The 20058-nt window shown below is 41.1% G+C and overlaps 1 long non-coding RNA gene across 1 annotated transcript; it reads left to right on the top strand.

The window, feature by feature from the left end:
• Window positions 1–3361: 3361 nt before the first annotated feature.
• LOC119729828 lies at window positions 3362–18113 on the top strand. Its single transcript, XR_005271283.1, has 3 exons — window positions 3362–3409; window positions 14798–14879; window positions 17829–18113. It is a non-coding gene; the product is annotated as an uncharacterized LOC119729828 (long non-coding RNA).
• The last annotated feature ends 1945 nt before the right edge of the window (window positions 18114–20058 follow it).

Below are 20058 nucleotides of genomic sequence, written 5' to 3'. Positions count from 1 at the left end.
CCGAAATTCGACAATCAAAATAAATCATTCAATTTCTCTATCTGGGCATTTTATCGTCTTTTAGCTTCATTCGTCCCTGTAAAAGATGCATTCAAATTAAAAGTACCCCGTTGTTCATTCAATTTTGTCTGCGTACCAGCAGCAAGGGGTGGATCGGGCATTCCTTTGCATTAATGAGCAAATATATTTAACAGTTTTTCGAGCATGTTTTAAGATTTCCTGCATGTAAGATTCTGAATTATCTCGGCGTAAATCATACCTGATGTCTCCAATCGGTAAATGCACACCTATCTTTCTCAATTAAAGGGTCCGTGAAATGATTGTTCAGGAATATATTTTCTGCAACTATCTACTGTTCTGAAATGTATGAAAACTACACATTGACATCCTTTTTTGGTTAATCTTATTGCATCTTCAACTCCCTAGCATGCCCATTCTGGCAAATTCCAACTGCACAGACATATTTTTTGCTTTGATTCTGTAGGAGGTGCCAACCTTAACTGTAAAAGACTGTCAGTTTAGGCCTACTGTACCCATCTTGACAGATTCCAACAAAACATGCCGTTTGGGGTTGATGGGTTGAGTTATGTAAGGGTACAAGTTTCCATGCTTTTCCGGACTGCTGAGCGTGACAAATGATTGTTATGGTGATGTCATTCTGGAAGACACTGTTTAGTTTTCATTTCATTTCATTTATTTCCCGACTTCATACACAGACAGAGAACAAGAGTACAGCGTTAACAAACACAGAAAATACAAATACTAAACACAATGTCATAAGAACAGTGAAGTGGAGGGACCCGTAGGAAGCAGAGCTTGTCGAGTACGGGACCCATGGACAACAAAGTTTGGAAAATAAAGAGACTTATTTGATTATGTACAGGTCAAGTTAAATTGGACAAGTTAGACGAAATATAACAAACAAAATAATAACAGTTACAGGGACAAAAATACGTAACTAAGTTGTGTCATCAGCGGAAGTACGTAATGAGAACATGAAATCAAACAAACACATTTAACAAAAGAACTATATATATATATAATGTGTAGCAATAGCAAACAGGATTAAGCAGCTTGGCAAAAAGAAAAACATAAGTTTCATAAATTAGAACATAAGGTTAAATTAAACAATAGGAACTGATTTTAGAATCTTTAAATTTGTTTTTGAAGAGACACAGAGTTTTGTCATTGTGCAAGTTTGTATGAAGGAAATTCCATAGTTGAAATATGCATGTAACACTAATTATGACCGGAATAACGAATAAAGTTTTGCTCATAAACATGAACTTTGCATTAGCATACAAAGGAGAATGCACAAAAGCACCGTTTAAAATTAGAGGAAAAAATGAATATAAGGTTAAATGTGATATAAAGATGTATTTTCAAAGTTTGCATTGTAAATTACTTTGCATATGAGTCCTTTAAATAAGTGTCCGGCCAGACATACGAAAGAAAACATTGAAGAAATTACCCATGAGAAGTGTTCCCGATGGTACAACCATTGCCAAACATACATGCCCCATGTCTTGCTCGTCAAGAAATCGTCAACGTAAAGATGCTCCTTGCTTAAACGTTTAAACAAGTAAAAAAGATCGTCAGTGGACATGAAATTGTCTTAGCCCTTTTCATTTCATTATTTCGTTCAATCTTGTATTCCCTAATATCAGTTAATTTGTTAAATTTTACAGTCACCAAGATTTTTTTTTGGGGGGGGGGGGCAGGCGCGGTTCTACGGGGGGGGGGGGCCTAGGGGGCCTAGGGGGGGGCCTAGGGGGGGGGGGCAGCCCGCCCCCCCCCCCCCAATTTTGTCTAGCCCCCAAAATAAATTTCGAACCGAAGACCAACTCAGACCCACTACCAACTCGGACCAACTACCAACTCGGACCCACTACCAACTCGGACCCAAGCACGACCAACTCGGACTCAACAATGACTTAATCATTAGTTTCAGAGATTATATTTAAAGGTCATCTTAAGTTACAGTGCTTATATATAGTGAACATATTCTGTACTAATATTGGTCAGAATGGGGCTTTTAATTTTGTTGTTTGATCATACTACGTTGATTTTAATTATTTTTGGGTACTTGGAAATGGCACGTGTTGTTTATACTCCTGTCATTTAATAATAATATTTTTTACCCATTTAGGCAGTTAATTTCATTAAATTATATATTTAAATTCACTTACTTTGTTTTTTGGTAAAGCATATTACACATTTTGTTCAGTGAGGAAGTTATTAATTTGAAATAAACCTTTCATTTTATGTAATTGTTAGTTTTTTTAATTTTTATTTTTTACGAATCTGTTTAACTTTTAATATTTTTTTGATTAACTTTTTCCCCCGTGGAACATCATAGTCGAGCATACAGGCAGCTACCTGTAAGGCCTTGAAGGATAATCTTCCCAGAGCTCCAACACTCCTTTTTGATGATTGACATTTCATCTTTTTGTAGGGTACTTAATAAGTTTATCTTTTATTACATGCTGGCTTTTAATTTTGTGGTTTTTTTTACGAATCTGTGTAACTTTTTATACTTTTTTGATTAACCTTTTTTGTTCAATATGGAACCTTCGTTTTTCTTGCAGTATACAATGGTGTTTATGTGGGTTTTGTTTTAAATACATGTACATGTACATAGAATAGACTTTGTTTTTATACCTTATTTATTTTATTTAATGACTTATAATATGTTTACTTATATTCATTGAATTAATAATGCCATGTTTGAAAGTGTTTATGTTTCAATGTCTTACTTTCCAATTTTATTTTTCCATGAAGATCTCTGTTCTGAATGTATGTGGTTTGAACTAAAAATGAAATAAATCGCTGTTAAATTGAGCAAGATGGCGTGAACGATGTCAAATATGAACATGAATAATTGGTTAAACTTTAATTTTAATTACTTTTGGTTAAAGCGCAATATGTTTCAATGGAAACAAATAATAAAAATGAATAATTAATTACACTTTTAAAGCGCATTTCAAAATAGCATTTCAATGCACTTTACAACGACAAACTGCTGCAATACAGATATTTTACCTGACAACTACAATGACAATTTATACTTAACCGCATCACTGTATTAACAGATGATAAGTGGACAAACTTTATAATATTGTCGAATGATTGAAAACGCTGTCGAATTATTGTAAACGATGGGTCCGAGTTGGTCATGCATGGGTCCGAGTTGGTAGTGGGTCCGAGTTGGTTGTAGGTCCGAGTTGGTAGTGGGTCCGAGTTGGTAGTTGGTCCGAGTTGGTTGTCGAGTGGTTTGGGTCCGAGTTGGATCGAACCCCCCCCCCCCCCCCCCCCCCGGCCCCTGACTCGGTGACGTCACGGCATAGTCAGGGAACCAGACTGCGTGCAACAATGGCGACTTCGGTAGCTTCAGCGCATTCGGCAGGAGGTTTGTCTTTTTATTAAATCGAAATAATTCATGATATTGGTGTATATTATTTGATTTTATTATATCAATGCATAGTAAAACCTCTTTCAAGTCTTATATCATGAAGGTTCTGTAAATAAGGCAAGAAAAAGGCCAGAAGAGAGACGATAGATGTGTGTCCATCGTCCCTAGGAAAGGATTATCGTACTAGTGCCACGTAGTCGTAGTCGTACCAACCTCGTCCCCAGGGTGTCGAGCAGTACCCGCCAACCACTACCTGCTCTCTCACCCTGGTAAGTGGTATTGGATCATTTGCATGTGCAAGATTTTTGAACACGTATGCAAATTAGGAGTAGTCTGGTGCCTGCCTGTGCGTTACATTTGCGTTTGTTTTTGAATGCGGTGTCTGAGGTAAAAACAGAATCAATTCGTCGCAGCGCGAGCATGGCGTGAGTTACGAAAACATAATTTTATTTTAATTAAACTGTTACGATCTTAACGAGACAACATGCAGTATCACATTTCATATTATTGTAGTAGCTGGAAAGCCACATATCAAGGGTCGACTCGTCGGTAGGCCTCGCCGTTGTTTTATTCAACAGATGACATGACAAATGACAAGCTTCAGATCTATCTCTTATCTAGCTTTATGATCCCGAAGAAGACAAGACTTCTTTCAGTAGAAGTAAAAACCCTGAAAAATTACAATACGTGAGGTGGCAATTACGTTTCTAACAAAGTAATCGGTCTGATTTATAAATATTATTAAATAATAAATTATACAGATAAACCTACCCCAGTGCCTTTGGCTTCCGTTATTTAAGGATACACAAAACAGCACAGCTCACAGCTTGGAGAGAAAGCCCTCGAACTGGTCTACACGTCGCAGACTAGGTATGTCTGGCCAAAAGAAAAGTTATCGTCTTGCACTTCAATAATAGTACGCCAAAACAGCGTTATCTCCCTGCATCTGCAGCATGCACTGGCTTTTGTGCGCTGTGTCATATAGGCCCCAATGTATACATTTGCCACGCAATGTATACATTTGCATCCAAAAAGTATGGCGTGCCTAAGCACGGGGTGACAAAATACGTTTTGATGATTTTCAAATTATTATGAATCGCCACAATTTCCCTGCTTTAAAGATCAGTCGCCCTCGAACGATCCATAAGTCCAAAAAAAAAATCATTTTTTCTTTTTTTTCCGGAGTGGTTTTGTACTAAATAAGTCAAAAAGGGTAACTACATATTACTCTTTATATATAATCCTCTTGCATGCATACACACATTTAAAGTATGACTAAAATATGTGAATCTCCTGCTTTTGGAATTCCTATTCCAAATTTTACCGAACACAAACTGGTTCCATTTCAGTAACTTTTAAACTACACGTGCAAACAAAGTGACTGAGTGCTTTTTCAAGACTCAATATAGTGTTTGTCTGATGATCTCTGCCTGTTTCTGAATGGCATGTTCATTCCAGTTTGTACGCGTATTATTCAGCAGTTGATCTAGCGGAACAACCGGATCTGGGCCGAACATTAGCGTAAAAGGCGGGTACCCCGTTACGCTGTGCGGAGTGGTGTTATAGATATGTACTAGATGGGGCAGAAAATCTGGGCAATTATGACGAATTTTACCATCAAGTGATCTGATAAGGCCACAAAGCGTGCGATTGAACCTTTCGGTTTGCCCGTTGCCTTGCGGGTGGTAAGCAGTGGTTCTCGTTTTCTTTATGCCATATAAATTGCACAGCTCTCTGATCAAATGGCTCTCGAAATTTTTGCCTTGATCTGAATGAATTTGGGCTGGAGTGCCATAATGTGAGGACCACTGATCCCGCAAGACACGAGCTACTGTAGGCGCTGTTTGATCCCTACATGGAATTGCTAGGGAGAATTTAGTGTAGGCATCAGTAAGTACGAGAACATTTTCAATCTTCCCCTTAACGACATCAAGTTTGACAAAATCGATAGCAAGGCGTTCAAGAGGTTGAAACGCCAGCAAATGCCGCATTGGCGAACGAATTGTTGGCGTTGGCACTTTCGTCAACGTACAACGAAAACCATAATGAAAAGTTGATATAGGCAAACGGACATAAGCTCAAATACGCGTGGTTCTGCATACACAAACTACAGAACACACGTTACACAATAGGCACGTGCATTTATATACAATGTATATAATACGCGCGCGCGCGTGTGTGGGTGGCTAAACTGTGGGCTAACCATGGGCTAACTAATCAAAACACTGACGGGCTATACTTTTTCAAGCCAAAATGGTCGTCGGAATTTATTGTCCAATTAGCATGTTTCTTATATCAGCATTTAGAGAATTTTATCTACTTTATGAATGTCGTCACCCCAAGGTTGTTGAATTTTTCGTTTTGACGCTGTGGTAAAAAACACACGGACATGCGTGCTAAAAACTAGTTTACGCTTCGTGGATGTGCACTATTGAATGGGAGCACAAAGCGTGGATGTGTCTTTTCAAACTAAAATGGTCGTTATGTGCCAAGCATTGTCATTGACAAATTTCATTCCTATAGAAAGCTGAAGATGTCTTCTTTCATGTTCTGATCACCCCAGATTTGTACGTTGCCCAGTTTTAAAGATATGCCTGTTTTGGTGTCTCAACAACGCACGCGCACACATACTGAGCGTGTACACGCAGTGTTGCGATGAGTAAATGTCCAAAACTTTTCATTATGCGTCTGAACGTGATTTCGGACACAATTCGTCATTCCCGGCCAATAACAGCGCTGCTGAAGAAACGCCAATGTTCTGTTTATGCCTTGGTGGCCCCAATGGTCGTGGGCTGCTTCCAAAACTAACTTACGGAGTTTTTGCGGAACAAGGAGTTGGAAAACAGTCCCTCTTGCAGGGTCAACAGTTTCCCTATACAACACGCCATTGTGTTCTGTTATTCGTGGCCATTCTTTTAACCAACCACGCACTTCGGAAGTGAGTTTAACATCATCAATATTTTGGCAAGGCTTGCATTTTTTTTATACCAACTGTCCCACACAACTCGTAAAGACTGATCTTCTTTCTGAAGGGAGGCAAGCTCCTCATGTGAGAACGAGGGGAGCACCGCAGGGGCAGAACCGGCGGTCTCCTGTGATGTGCCTTCTGTCTTTTGGGTATGCGTTTCGGACGCATTCTGAGCTGACACATCAATGGGTACTTGTGAACCCTCGCAGGTGAGTCCATAATTTTGTAGTTCAACGCAGGTTTGAGGCGACATGAAGATAGCGGCTTAGGGCGTCAGCACACTTATTTGTCTTCCCGGATCTATATTTTATCTCAAGATCGAAAGGTGCTAATTGGGCTATCCATCTCTGCTCAGTAGCACCAAGTTTTGCCGTTTGTAGGTGAGACAGAGGGTTATGGTCAGTCCACACGATTGTGTGGTGACCAAGCAGGTAGTCGCGAAATTTTTCTGACACTGCCCATTTCAAGGCGAGTAATTCCAGCTTGAAACTGGATAAATCGGCATAATTTCTCTCTGCTCCGCGTAGACTTCGACTCGCGTACGCGACTGAGTGAAGTTTCCCACTGTCATCAGCCTGACAGAGACACGCGCCTAAACCCTTAGCAGAAGCATCCGTCTCAAGTACAAAGTCGCGATCAAAGCACGGATATGCCAAGACAGGGGCCGTGCACAGTACGTCTTTCAAAACATTGAAAGCTACGTCGGCCTCTTCTGTCCAAACGAATGGGGCTGTGGCCTTCCCTGCTTTTGATTGTGCTTTACCGGTGAGCGCGTGTAATGGCTCTGCAATTTTGGCGAAGTCGCGCACGAAACGCATGTAGTACGAGGCTAACCCAAGGAAGGAACGCAGTTGATTTGCAGTTGTTGGGGTAGGCCAAGACCTCACTCGTTCGGTTTTATCAGGATATACTGACACTCCGTTAGAGTCTACGACATGACACAAATGAACCACGGAATCTCTGAATAACTGACACTTTGACCCGTTTAGTTTGAAATCGTATTGTTTAAAACGACTGAAAACTTTGTCAAGTCTCTCAATGTGGCTGTCAAATGTGGCAGAGTAGACTAACAGGTCATCTAGATAGAGAATCAGCTCCGACAGGTTCAGATCTCCGAAAATGTGTTCCATTATTCTCTGAAACGTACTTGAGCTGTTGATGAGACCCTGGGGAAGACATAACAATTCATAGAGTCCCCAAGGTACCCTAAACGCGGTCTTATCAATATAATCTTCTTCCATGGCTACTTGGAAGTAGCCATGGGCCATATCTAAAGAAGAAAATACTTTAGCGCCACCAAGAGCCTCTAGGGTTTCGTCTATCCTCGGCAATGGAAATGAATCTTTGGCTGTCTTCGCGTTTAAGCAACTGAAGTCAATACATAATCTGAGTTGGCCACTTTTCTTACGCACAAGAACGATGGGACTCGCGTAAGGACTAGATGGTCGACGTATTATGCCCCTATCGAGAAGATCCTGAAGCAGGGTCTTCACTTCTCCAACCTTAGAAGGTAATATTCTCCGATAAGGGAGGTTCACTGGAGTATCATCGCTCAGCCGTATTTTGTGAGGGATGATGTCACAATAACCCAAATCAAAGGGCCCGGCTGAGAAAACATCGATATACTTTTTAATTAATTCCGCTGCCTTAATAGCGTCTTCTGGTGCTAAGTGTTTAAGGGTAAGACCAGGAGACATGACAAAATTGGTGCCGTCTGGAAAAACAAAGGTTTCCCTATTTTCCCTATCTGTCAGTGCATCCTCTTTTAACTCATGCTCATTGCAAGGCAAATTGCTATTATGGAGTCATTCGGTTCGTTTTCTTCGCGAACACTGGCTACAACACGGTGCACTGACACGTGAAGCCCATCCCCATCCTGCTCGAGGAAAATCTGCTCCTCAGTATTAATTGCAGATAAAACTGCTACCTGAGTGAGCGCCGGGATAATCAAGGGCTCTGCACTAGCATTTGCTATATACACGTTAATATTTGCACCGTCAATTTGTCCGTCACCGTCAAGCACCTGACATATGGCCAATGAACCATCTTCGTTACCCGACTTTACTTCTCGGAAACTACCATTGTTAGACAAGCAAAGGGGAATGCTGCTCACTAAAAAAACTCCTTGATATGCAACGAATTTAAGTCGTGGTCGTCTGAAATACACTTGACACTAGCCACGGTTTGCGGGGGCACAACAACACGTTCACACGTGTACACGTCTGCTGACGTGTACTCTGCGGTATGCAGGTCATCAACCAATACTGCGGTTTGCAACCAACGGAGTGCTAGATCCCAGTCTGGATCTAGCTGAACAGACCCAATTCTCTTCGAATTGGCTGCAATTCGCCTCAAAATGTTACAGCCAAGTATAACGGGGCAATAGTTTTTCTTGGAGACGTTAGCGGATGCTGCCGTCTCTCTAGAAACTAAGAAAGAAGCCTTAAAACTTTGGCCCAAAACTTCTAATGAGGTCTCTATGTAACCTTCTACTGGGATTTCGAGATCATTGGCGCCCATCAGTTTGATGAGCTTGCCCACGGGCTGTAATTTCCCCAAGGTGTTTGCTACATGTTTTTGATAAAACTGGCTTGACAGTAAAGAGACCTCAGCGCCTGTGTCAAGCAAACACTTTGTGGTGACCCCATTCACGATAACAGTTGCAGTAGGGCATTTACCGAGGAGCCTTTTACGAATCTCTGAAGCGGAAAGATTGACACTCCCGGCCAGTGGCTCATCCCTTTCAATAACAGAATTAGAAACAACTGAAATATCGGGTACAGAGTCCGTGGGTAAAAATACGGTATGAGCCTCCGTTACACTGCCGTCTGCGACGGAGGATCCACGTTTCCCGAGGTATGGCCTTCTGCGTTCTTGCCAGCATGTTCTACAGGCTTTGTATTTTCGATTCGCTTTCGCTTGTAGCAATTTTCAGCAGTATGCCCCGGCCTGTTGCAGAATGAGCATTTGACCATAGGCTTTTTAGGCCGCTGTGAAGTTAGCAAGTGCTTCACACCATCACAAATGACTTTTATGTCTGCATTCATCGAGGTCTGCTGCGCTACTAATTGCTGTACAGAAGTAACAAACTGTTTTTGGTTCTCTAGAACTTCAGAAAGCGCTTTGCTGTCGGGTACTGCGGCGGCCCTATAAGCAGTTGCAGTTGCAACATCAGAGTCATCAGGCGCCGATTTATTGGGGTGTGACTGTTCCGTGGTAGGAAATAATTCCAACGCAAACTCACGCAGCTCACAAAACAAGATATCGGCCCGGCTATGACAGAGTTTTCGCAATTCTCGCTTGACTGAGATATCCTCCACACCTTTCATGAATTGTTCCTTCAAGGTGCTTTCTCGAAGCTGAGCAAGTGCATTTTTCTCTTGCGCATTTACTGCAGCGGCTTCAATCCGATCATGCAACCGAATTAGTACACGACTGTAATCTGTAAGGCTTTCACCTTGCAACTGCATTCGGCCGTACAGGGTTCTTGTCAAGGATTGAACGGACTCTGGAGAATCGAACCGTGTTTTTTTTCAGCAGCGCGGTAAGCTTATTGAAATCATCCCTTTGTTCGTTAGGGGTACATAGCACTTCTTCCTTGGCAATCCCGCCCAAGTAATCTAAGGCAGTACTCAATTTTCCCCATCTCCAAGTCCAACTTGCCTACAATATGTCCCGATATCGGCCAACCACTCATGTATGGTCTGATCCCCAGCTCTAGTGGGAGGCCCACAAAATTTCACCAGTCGTACTGTGCTGACTCGCTGGTACTTTAAATTCTGAAATGCCCCTGCAAAGTGTCTGCGAGAGCTTGGTTCGATTGCAATATGGCATCAGCCACATCTGCAGGTAAGGCCATGGTGCAAATATCAAATTGTCAGGACAATACGGTAAGTAAGTGAGGAGATTCAAGTCACACAGAACAGTACAATAATTTAAAAAGACTAACACATGTGTGGCATCTTCATTGTGTACAAAAACATGTACAATTGCCAGTCAATCACTACAGTGTATCATTAATTTTCCATAAATACCGACGTGAATCGTGTAAATAAAATATCAATGGGACCAAAAAACACAAATTACACGACATAATATTCTACATGTAGCTCCAAACCATGTGCCAACTTGCACGACGGGCTGAAATTGAAACTTGAACAAAGCTTAAAGCTTCTTCAAATAATCGCAAGTTTGTTTAAACTCTTAAAACAAATTTTATAATAAACAAATTTTTGATACAGCCCTATAATGATAAGTTCGAACTAAATTTGACACTAGGGGTCTTGTCTGGAAGTGGAAAACGGCATGTCATCCCATCCTCGTCGCCATTCTGTAGTAGCTGGAAAGCCACATATCAAGGGTCGCCTCGTCGGCAGGCCTCGCCGTTGTTTTATTCAACAGATGACATGACAAATGACAAGCTTCAGATCTATCTGTTATCTAGCTTTATTATCCCGAAGAAGACAAGACTTCTTTCAGTAGAATTAAAAACCCTGAAAAATACAATAAGTGAGGTGGCAATTAAGTTTCTAACAAAGTAATCGGTCTGATTTATAAATATTATTAAATAATAAATTATACAGATAAACCTACCCCAGTGCCTTTGGCTTCCGTTATTTAAGGATACACAAAACAGCACAGCTCACAGCTTGGAGAGAAAGCCCTCGAACTGGTCTACACGTCGCAGACTAGGTATGTCTGGCTATGCCAGGCTCAGCCAAAAGAAAAGTTATCGTCTTGCACTTCAATAATAGTACGCCAAAACAGCGTTATCTCCCTGCATCTGCAGCATGCACTGGCTTTTGTGCGCTGTGTCATATAGGCCCCAATGTATACATTTGCCACGCAATGTATACATTTGCATCCAAAACGTATGGCGTGCCTAAGGACGGGGTGACAAAATACGTTTTGATGATTTTCAAATTATTATGAATCGCCACATTAATATTAACAAACTGGAAAGGAAATGAATATTTTCGAGAAGGCGTGGACGAATGATCGCGAAAACACGTCCTGCACGTTGTGAATAACAACACCAAGTACACGATATAAATCCATTTCTAGCCAATTGCGGTATCGAATCAGGATGCAGGAAGGAAGTTTCCTATACAGGGTTTACTATTGAAACAACGTTTAAAATAAAGTAAGCACTGGGGACGAGGTTGAGTCGGTATTAAACCGATCACTTCTGCACCTTGCCAACTCGGCACCTTGCCGGCACAACAATACAGGGCCACTCCATTCAGGGGTCAGACAAGTCGACCGTTGAGACAACTCGACCGTTGAGACAACTCGACCGTATGTGCGATAAATGGAAAGACAAGTCGACCGTTGTGACAAGTCGCCTTGCATGTTTTGGGGCCTAGTTTTGGGGATAGTACCGGGGATTTTGACGGCGGCTGATCGCCGTTTGGGAGTGATGACACAAAAGTTTGGGGTTTTTTGGTAGCATATAACAGAGCTGATATAGCGCAGCATGTTGTCCGTGCACATCGTTCGTTTTTTTTCCAGGCCTGTGCGCGCAACCCCGGTCAACGTGGCCGTACTGTACTGTGCATGGTGGCATCGTTTTTGCCGGGCCTGTGCGCCCATTTGCCGGTCAACTTGTCCGTAGGCCTACCATGCACGGTGAGTCGGTGACATCGTTTTAGCCAGCCCTGTGCGCCCACTTATCTCATCCCCAGTCGGTCAACGTGGCCGTACCGTGCACGGTGACATCGTTTGTGCTGGGCCTGTGCGCCCACTTGCCGTACCTGCGTGCTGGGCCGGGCCCGGTCCTCGCGGGCAGGGCGCGCCGGCCCGACGCGACGGCCACCGGATTGGAGCGCCCTCTGTGCATCGAGTATATGCCCGTGCCGCACCCGGGATTGGTTCTGCCATGCAACTTGTCCCGCTCCACGTGTATACATTTCCATTAAGTCAAGCTGTCTCAACGGTCGACTTGTCCCGAGTCGAGTTGTAACAACATTTGCTATTGTGTCTGTGGGCAAAATGCTTCGCGTATTACGCGAACGCTCACCACGGGCTAGCCCCATAGGCCTAAATGTGGCCAATTTACCTCCGTAAACAAAGGCCACACTTCCACATGTACAAAAACGTGTCGAACTTTGTCAAATTTTGATTTTTACATTTAGGCTTAGTTTGTAGGGTTTTTTTGCTTTAGAAGATACTCACGGACACCCTCTTTATAAGCTAATCTAAAAGTGCTGCCTTTTTCAGATGTCTAATTTTTGTGAAATTTTATGTTGAAATTTTTGATACGCAAACGTGTGCAAATGAATCTGGAAATTATGGGGGCAAGATTAAAATATGCGAAGTTCACTAATTTTCCTCTGTATTGACTAACAAGCCCCCAGATAGCAATTTCATGTCATCAAAGTCAATTTGAGCAGTGAGAAAATACAAGCATTTTCTTAGAAAACACTTACAATTTTTCAGTCCACTCTCATAGGGTTTGTACACAGAGTGTTGAGTGAACTTCGTATATGGAAATCTTTCCATTATGGGAATCTTTCCATATCGAGAATCAAAAGTATTTCCTTCGTTATCTTCGAAAGTTAAAAGTGCCAGTAGTGCTTGACGAGAATGTCGCACTTTGCCGCTGACCGATAAAGCGCAGCGTGTTTTCGCGTGGGGCAGACCAGGCTATTGTACGCACAATCACTGGTCAACATGACCATCTGTTAAATCACTTGTGCCGCCGCAGTGTAGCCTGGGTGTGATTGCTAAAGCAGTTTTTTTTTCAGATTAGCTCATGTTTGTTGTAATTTGTAATGCACTTTCAAAGAAAATGTGACTTTCCTACCTCTTTTTGCCGTCAGAGACGTGAGACCTGCACGTTGTAGTTCTCCCAGTACGCATGAAAGCCTGACACAATGAAAGCCTGATGCTGATTGGCTGATAGAAAAACCTAGAAAAAGTTTTTGTTATCATCCAATCAGCATCGAGCTTTTAATTCGGGCGATTCACAATGCAGTGCGCCACCAAGAGTTTGCCATGGAGAAATAATTTTTCCTAGTGCATTGTGGGAGATGGTCGACAAATGCGCAATGCGGGACATTTGAAATTGTTAGTTTTTCCGGCCAGAAAGTTCATAAGCATATGATTCAAGTATCTGTTTGCCTTTTTCTTTTTGTTTTATCAATGTGGAGTTTTTTGTAAGGCGGCAGAATGCTTTGCCCCAATCTTTAACAAATTAGCTCAAGTTTCTACTGACACTCGTTCAAATGGGCCATGCTTTTGTCGACCATAAACTTGAAAAACGAACTCTCCGTGGCAAACTCTTGGTGGTGCACTGCATTGTGAATCGCCCGAATTGCGTTTAGCTGTTATTGCATCTAGCTTTCAAAGTTGCCATCTTGAGCCTGTTTTCTGGTTGTTGTCGTTGTCTTTTCCCCCATAATTTCCCTCAAAAATCAAAGTCCTGCCCTCTTCACACGAAATTAAACCTGTCAATATTCAAGAAGGTGTCATTACCAGCTGTTCATATGTGTCAAGAAATATCAAAATGTCACTTTTGAGTGTCATTTAGTTAGCTGTATATAGGAACGAAGTCCTAAAGATACGATTACTCCAGCCCACCTATCAGCCATCAGAAAGCGATAACATGTCCTAAAAAGTCAAATTTAGCAGGGAAAATATTGAAGCATTTGATTTACTGAGTAAACCTTAGAATTGTTTTCAGACCAGTATCATACTAGTATGGTTTGTGCACAGGGTGTCAAGTGATGTCCAGGTATGGAACTCTTTTCCCTACTCCTTTTCTCTAAATTTTGCTTTATGTGTGAATCTTTAGGGTTTAAGTAAGTAACAGGACTAACAAGTTGGCTTGAAATTTCCAGCTTACTAGGCTCATCCTCCCTAGTCCGAAAATTTGAAACTCCCAATAGTGGTGTATGAGAGCCCCAAACTTAAGGTATTCAAAACATGCAATTCAAGAAAATAGATTGTGAAAAATATTGAAGAAAAGTCTCCTTTAAAAATTGACTTGAGTCTTCCAACTGGGTTGGTGAAATACTGAGGACCTTTTTTTGGCCACATCAAAAACTTTGGAGAATTTTGCTGGCTTAAGAGTGAGTGAGTAAAATTGAGCACTCACGGTCGAACACTGGAGCCTCCCCATGTCATGAATCTAAAATGGTTCACAGTGGATTTAAAAAGAATATTTGATAATTGTCAGCAGAAGCTAGAATTAGGAACAGGGATATTTCAAACTTGCAGAAATTTCATTTCCATGGAATTTGGGAAACAATTTTGCTCAAGCAAGGTGCTGCTTGTAAACAATCCAAGTGCACTACATTATTAGGTGGTGTCAACAGTTCCTAGGCATGGGCGTGTAGACATCCAAGACATCCCCCATGATGTCATTGTGAACTACTAAACTAACAAAAAACTTCTGTCTTTTTTGTTTAAACTAGAGGGCCTAGATGCCGAAAAAAAACAGATTCCAAGTGGAGCTTGAGTTCGTCCAGTGTCTTGCTAATCCACATTATTTGAATTGTAAGTATTCCAGACCATAACATTCAGACTGTTTGACTTTTGATCAACTTGACTGGCAACTTCTTGTCAGGCACAAGTCATAATATGTATCACTACACCTCATAAATGTTCATGATCAAATTGGACCACATCATTGGCCGATTGTGCTGCGCATCCGGGAAGTAAAAATGACACCGCCCAGGTGACATCAGTAGTGAAGCCCGTCTAACCAGGATATTTTCCCCATTTTTGACGGACTCTCGACCAATCAGAAGTCCGGATTTGGCCCCACGTGACCCTCATTAGCATAAAATGAGCAACGGGAATCTACCATTCACCACGGGGGAGTGTGACGGGCGGAGGGGCTTGCGTAAATTTAAATAATAAAGGCGCGTACCATTATTACGGTATCGAATATTATACGTATCACAGCAGTGAAAACAATACGATGTACATAGGGACAAATACATAACATAAACTTACGTATAGTACAGTAAAAAGCCCTATATACATCTGAATTGAAGGGATTTTTCAAGCCGCATATCATACTCGTGCCTGTTTCCACTCTATCATAATAGCCTTTGTACTCGAATGGGGGAATCCAGTGACGTCATAGTGCTGACTCATCGAATGATGACAAACAACCGGACAAGTCCGGTCATGTGCATTGTCCGCGGTGTTTTTAAAATCTCCCCGTATGGAATCGTTGTTTGTGGCCGCATTGCTAAGAGAACGTTAGATACAATCACATGTATATGCCTCGCTGTGCGTCGATGCTGAGCTTGAGATTTAGCGGTACCGAGGAACAATTTTGAGCAGAGTATTGAATTATGAAGAATCTGACCACTGAGTTGACGACTCAGTCATGGGAAGCTGATAAAAGGATTATCGTCACCGTTATATAATCGCTTCAATAACAACCTGCATTGTGAACATATCCAAGCCATGAATGGATTCGGGGGCCATCGCATAATTATGATGTCATTGCACTTATTTGCTGGTCAGTTTAGTGCACGTGGAGCGTTGTACTGTTGATGAGGGATGACGTATGGGGCCAGGTAGTCAACAAATAAAGCAAATAATAAGGAATGGGTATTAAGATAAATAAAAGGAAAACATTTCACACATGATTTTCAAGGATTATTTGAGAATTTATTTATCATTATCATGCATATAACTTTATATACGTGCACTAATATTATGCAGTCATCATAAACTGCCCATTTTATAATTTCAGACCTGTTTCTAATAATATTGTCTTTTGTACCTGACATATACCGGTTTACAATACACTGTCTATTTAAAGCCACATCGTATATAGAACCCAGTGGACACAAGTTTAAATCTTCATGCATGGGCATGCTCTTCTTCTAAGCCATAAGGAATTACTGTATAAGAGTGATAAGGGGAGACTATTTCAAATACTATTTTTTTCCCTATAAGACACTGCTAGATTATTTTAAAAAATGAGTAATCTTTTTGAAACTACTAGTCTTTAATCATCACTGTCTTCATCGTTTTCTTCATCCTCATCTTGTTGGAACAATCCGTCAAAAGTGTTACGGTATCTAGGCATAATTCTGTTCAGAGCAGTGTTCATTTCATGCCCGTAATCAATTTTCGTTCGATATCTTCCACAATTTCTTGATGGGTGCCACTGTCTTTCAGATATAGGTAACTTAACAAAAAATACTTGTATTTGTTGAAAAAGATTCGCTCGACTGCCCACATGGTCTTCCTGTTGGCCTTTTCCTTGGCCTGATCTTTACTCATATCCTCGTTAATGTACTTTTCATATTAAATTTTGTCACTCCACATCTCCTGGGTGGCTTCTATGGACTCTTTCAACCAGTCTCGATATGCGGTGTTGTCTTCCAAATCAGAACTAGACTCGTCTTCATCAGATAATTCGTCATCTTCCACCTCCGTTTCGGATTCCGAATCATCGTCCTCAAGATCTTCGTCTTCATCATACGTAGATTCAGTTTCATAGTTTTCCATATTAGGATCTTCAAATCTACGGCTTTGCCAATCAGGTTCAGAATGATCCTCCTCAACTTCATCTGTTTCAGAATCATCTACAGCATGTACATTTTCTGCATGCCTCTGTAGGTTATATCTCCGTCCGAAGCTTTTGTCACACATGTGACAAGCATAAGGTTTGACTGCAGAAATAACATTCATGTTGCAGTTTTGAAGGTTAAGCTCCGAATGGTAAGAAACGGATAAAAACGTTTAATATAAATAACTACTTATGAGTCACTGCTCATCTGCTCAATTCATTGCTCATTTACTCGTGAGTAACTGCTTTCTGCTCATCTTCTCATTTCCATTGCGCATCTTCTCAATTCATTGCTCATTTACTCGTGAGTCACTGCTCATCTACTCATGAGTCACTGCTCATCTACTCAGTTTCATTGCTCATTTACTCGTGAGTCATTGCTCACCTACTCATGAGTAAAATGAGCAGCGAAATTTTTACTTTGAATTTTTACTTTACTTTTTGTTCTCACGACAAAAAGTAGTAGCGCGCAGTTCCGACCCGACGCAATCGCGATGTGCCGACGACCGGCACGCGACCGGGGAAACACGGGACACTCTGCACTGTCATGACTGTGTCGGCCAATGCATTTAAGTTTCTGTGCCCCTCAAAAGCTCCCTTTTATGACTCTTTTCTTATCGGACAAATATGTGGCTTTTATAATGGTTTAATTGTTACTTCTGTCAGCGAACGATGTGTGACTTTTACAGACAATTTCATGATTGTTTATTTATATTCTGTTCACGAAAATGTGAAAAAAATAAACATGTACATATTTGTCCTAGTCAGCTAGTACTGTAGTAGGCTTAGCTAGATAGCCTACTTCATTGTTTTACTCATGAAAATAATTGCGAAGTCTTATGTGGTTTATTTTTCTCCGTCATCAAACAATAAATATCTCTATCTTACGTTTCCCCTTCTCTTGATAGATGTCATCAAAGAGCATGTAAACACACTCAGATTCCACTCATGCACGGATAAGAAACACTTCCCTCTCTGGACTCAACTGACCCAACGGCAGGATTTCAAAGTAAAATCATCGACTACAGTCTGCAGCAACCACTTTAAATACGGCCAGCCATATCCTGATGAACTTCACCCATCTTTATTTTTGAGAGGATACGACCTTCCTGAGACACTGAAAAGAGCACCGGTGAAGAGTCGAGCATTGGATCTCACTACACCACTGCCGGCCATCTGAGAAAATCAAAACCTTACTGTACCTTTTCTTAAGTTTTTAGCTGTTTCGGTGTACACACCGAAACAGCTCTTGTTTTCGTTAAGATTTTTGGCTTTTTCGCAAATTTGCGAAAAAGCCTTTGTTTTTGTTCTCATTTTTTTTTTGTGGCTTTTCCGCAAAGTTGCGGAAAAGCCTTTCTTCTTGTTCCACTTCAAATGCCATTGACTTTGTGCATGTTTTTCCTCAGTGCCACTTTTGGCATTAATTTTTGCCATATATCATTCAAACTTAGCATAAGCATAGTCCCTATAGCAAAGATGTGTCCCGAAGATTGACGTCATGGTGACGTCATCGACTAATTTATTGTAGATTTTTGAATATTTAATTTTTACCATAGACTTTGTACACAGAAATTAAAAGGAAATTGTCGATTTTCAAAGGGCATTTTCGACTCTTTGCCAGTAATTCATTTACACCAATCTTTGTCCAAGGAAAGACCCTAACTCAAACAACATTGTGTAATGATGACGTCATCATATGTTTATTAATGGGCAATTAAATTGTGACACTTTTAATATTTAAAAATACATAAGAAATCAACCGTATGCGTCCGCAGCATTCTGTTGCCGGCAGGTGGTAGAGTAGGTTGAGGTCTTTATTTCATTTAGTGTGCGTGAAATCACGTGACCCTTGCTTCCTGTCGAAAAAGGCCAAAACCGGAAGTGGCTTATTATTTAAAAGTGGTAATAGATATGAACTTGCTTTTAACGGTGTTAGTCTCTTGGCTGAGCGTATTCTTCAATTCATCTACAGATGACGTCATGCAATCTTTGATCGTCCTCTAGCGACAGGTTGAACATTTTCAAAAATGTATTTTGAATAGATGTCTGTGGCGAAAGTTGCTGGAATCGCCTAAAAATTGGTGTATATGATGATCTTGACCCACTTAAGACGTGTGCAAAGTTTTAGGCGTATGACGTCATCAGACCGGAAGTTCCGTTGAAAAGAACTTTCCTTTTTCAAAAATTGCTAACAAGTCAATCCGTACAGATATAATCTTGAATTTCCTATTAAATGATAGGGTAAACATTTGCCTCAACAGTGCCAAGTTCCCAGCTTGTCAAATTGTTCACACAGTTGACGCGACGTCGGCTAAAAATACCCTTGCGCAAGTTGCGGTAGAGAGCTTTAAAACATGCACAGGACTTCCACGATGTGTATATGACATGCACGTACGTTGTACATATATGTACGCACATACATCGTATGTAAGTCAGCCCGGCCGCATGCAGCGCACGTGTTGCCGAGGTCTAATCCTGTCCACAGTGACCGTTTTAGCCGATTTTCGGCTAACTTTGACAGATTTTATGTTCATGCTTCCTTATAATCTGAAATTCATTGAATGTAATTTTTTGATTTTTTTTTTGATTTTTGAACTTTCAGCATTGTTTTCCAATGAAATACACTTTAAACTTCAAAATGATTTCCACACAATGAAACCACAGCCTGTGGTTAAACCGAGGTGTGCTTAACTTGAAAATGAGAATCTTTAAAGAACCTGCATTGTGAAATGTAAGGACGCCCTCTTGTGGCTGAATAAATTGTCTGCGTAATACATACATGAAGCTGTACATGCAGATATCACCGCCGTTTTTTTTATTTGCGTCGTGTTTGGCTGGAGGTTTTGGGTCCGAAAACTAGAACAGTGTATTCTCAAACTGAACGAGTCCTTAAACTTAACAATAGAGTAAGACGAACGTTGTTTACGCGGTGCGCAAAACTTACGTGGCTTAAAGTTAGCAGACCAGTAAATAAACTTTTATAGACCCCAATGGTAAATGCTCACACTTCAGAAATTCGGGAAAATACTCACTCTCCAACGTGTTCAAGACACACATCAAATTAAAGCGTATTTCATCATCTTTCATTTTCTTTTCAATTTTTTTGGGGTTAAATGACGAGTTTTAAAAGATGCTATG

The sequence above is a fragment of the Patiria miniata genome, unplaced genomic scaffold, assembly GCF_015706575.1.
Source record: "Patiria miniata isolate m_02_andy unplaced genomic scaffold, ASM1570657v1 HiC_scaffold_1, whole genome shotgun sequence".
Taxonomy (NCBI): Eukaryota; Metazoa; Echinodermata; class Asteroidea; order Valvatida; family Asterinidae; genus Patiria; species Patiria miniata.
Note: the sequence above shows the minus strand (reverse complement) of the source record. Positions and strands in the feature narration are given on the sequence as shown.